Source organism: Bison bison, unplaced genomic scaffold (genome assembly GCF_000754665.1).
Source record: "Bison bison bison isolate TAMUID 2011002044 unplaced genomic scaffold, Bison_UMD1.0 scf7180017864213, whole genome shotgun sequence".
NCBI lineage: Eukaryota > Metazoa > Chordata > Mammalia > Artiodactyla > Bovidae > Bison > Bison bison.
Window position 1 is genome coordinate 12,140,664 of NW_011494785.1, and position 2,329 is coordinate 12,142,992.

Genomic DNA, 2,329 nt, shown 5'->3' on the forward strand with positions numbered 1-2,329 from the left:
ATATTTTAAGTTTAATTCTGTAAATGCTAAGTTGTATGATTCTGGTCATCTTATTTTGATTAAAATCTCAGAATGTGATAGTTGAATTACTGTTTCTGGCTTGAAAAAATATGTTAAGAAATAATTCACAGTTCATTATATGGACAGTTTCTGATAATCAATGTATCAGAAGTGATTTAATGTAAACAAATGTTAAGTCTTCTGAAATGAATCCACAAGATACCATACAATCACAGTGCTAGAAAGGATCTTAGAGAATATTGGGTCCAACTTGTTTGTTTTTAACGAGGAAATGAAGGCCTTGACAAAGTGTCTTGCTTAGAGTGACTAACTGGAGGCTAAACGGGGACTGGAACATGGTCCTCTTTTAGCTACTGTTTGAACCATAAAACCATACTCAAACTGGCAAAGCAGTAGACTAAAAGGAGCCTGGGGTCCTGAGGACATTGTGGAGATACCTGCCACCCCAGCCCTGGGTTGCCTACCTCTAGACTTTCATGTGACCGAGAAAATGTCTTCTTTGTTTAAGGCACTTTATTTTTGTGTTTCTTTCTGCCAGACTAACCATAAATGAGGCATAAGAACCGGCTACTGACCTTGTTTTATGGGAGATAATTGTATGGAAGATAACTAGTTCTTTACATCTGTAAAGTATTAATCTTGAAGTTATAAAGGTGACCTTAATAACATAGCATGTCTTTTACATTTATAGCAGCTTTAGTTAAAAAAAAAAATAGTTCTTTCAAATGGAATGTTTACACTATTACTCAGCAGTGTGGAAAACTGAAAATAAACTCAGTGTTTAATAATTAAGTAATAGAATGTACCTTAAAATCATATTTCATTGATTTAATGGAATAGCCATTTTTTCTCTTTAACATCTTTATTAAGATACAATCACATACCACATAATTCACCCATTTAATGGGTACAACTTAGTGGTTTTAGTATAGTGACCGAGTTGTGCAACCATTACCACAGTCTATTTAGAACTTTTTCATCACCCTAGAAAGAAACCCCTTGCCTATTAGGTCAACAGCCATGCTGCTCTCCCACACCCATACCCCTGACTGAAGGCAGCCACTAGGTCTACTTTCCATCTTTATAGATTTGCCCATTCTGGACATTTTTTGTAAGTGGAGTCAAGGAACACATGCTCTTCTGTGACAGACGTCTTTCACTTAGCATGATGTGGAGTTTATTCATGTTACACTTTGAGGTACCAGTACTTTATTTTTTTTTATCATGAAGTAGTATTCTATTGTATGGACATTTAAGTAGAAAAAGATAGCTATTTTGCTTTGCCAGGCAAAGGGAGACACATTGGGCTTCTGCCTCAAAAAACTGTGTCTTCAGGAAGTTGTATAGTCTTAAATACATACTTTAGACTAGAACAAGGGCTAAAAATCAATGATCTAATAAGCATCCATATCAGGAAACTAGAAAAAAATCACCAGCAACTCCCAAGGAAAATAGAAGGAAGAAATAATATAGATAAGAGGGGAAATTAATGAAATAAGAAACAAATCTATAATAGAAAGGGACAACAAACCGAGAAAGTTTTTGCTTTGAAAAGACTAATTAAATTGATACATTTCTAGCAAGACTAGGTAAGAAAAAGAGAAAGAAGCACATAAAACCAGTATCAGAAATGAAGCTGAATTTTGAAAATTTTGAGAGAAATTTGACCAGATTTATGCCAGTAAGTTCAAATATTTAAATGAGCTATCTAAATTCCTAGGAAATCTGCTTTACTAAATCTGACATGCAAAAAATAGGAAATATAATTAGTCCTATAACTATAAAAATTATGAATTTACAAGATAAAAAGCTTCCTATAGCCCAATGAGTTACTAGTGTTGTGGTGTTGGCAAGCTATGTACCTATTTCCCCATCTCAGAAATGAAGATAATAACATAATGTCAGGGCTTCCTTGGTGGCTCAGTGGTAAAAGAACCCACCTGTCAATGCAGAAGACATAGATTCCATCTCTGATCCAGAAAGACCCCGCATGCCTTGGAGCAGTGAAGCTTGTGTGCCACGACAATGGAGCCTGTGCCCTACAGCCTGGGAACCACAGCTACTGAGCCCACGTACTAGAGCCTAGAGCCTAGAGCCTGTGCTGCGCAACAAGAGAAACCAGCACAATGAGCAACTACAGAACAGCTCCTGCTTGCTCCAACTAGAGGAAAGCCCTCGCAGCAATGAAGATCCAGCACAGCCAAAAGTTAAATAATTAAATTTTAAAAGGTAGCGTAATGTCATAGGTAGTACTTTGAGGATTAAATTCTGTTAGGAGTACTTTGCATATGGCCTGGTAGTTGATACA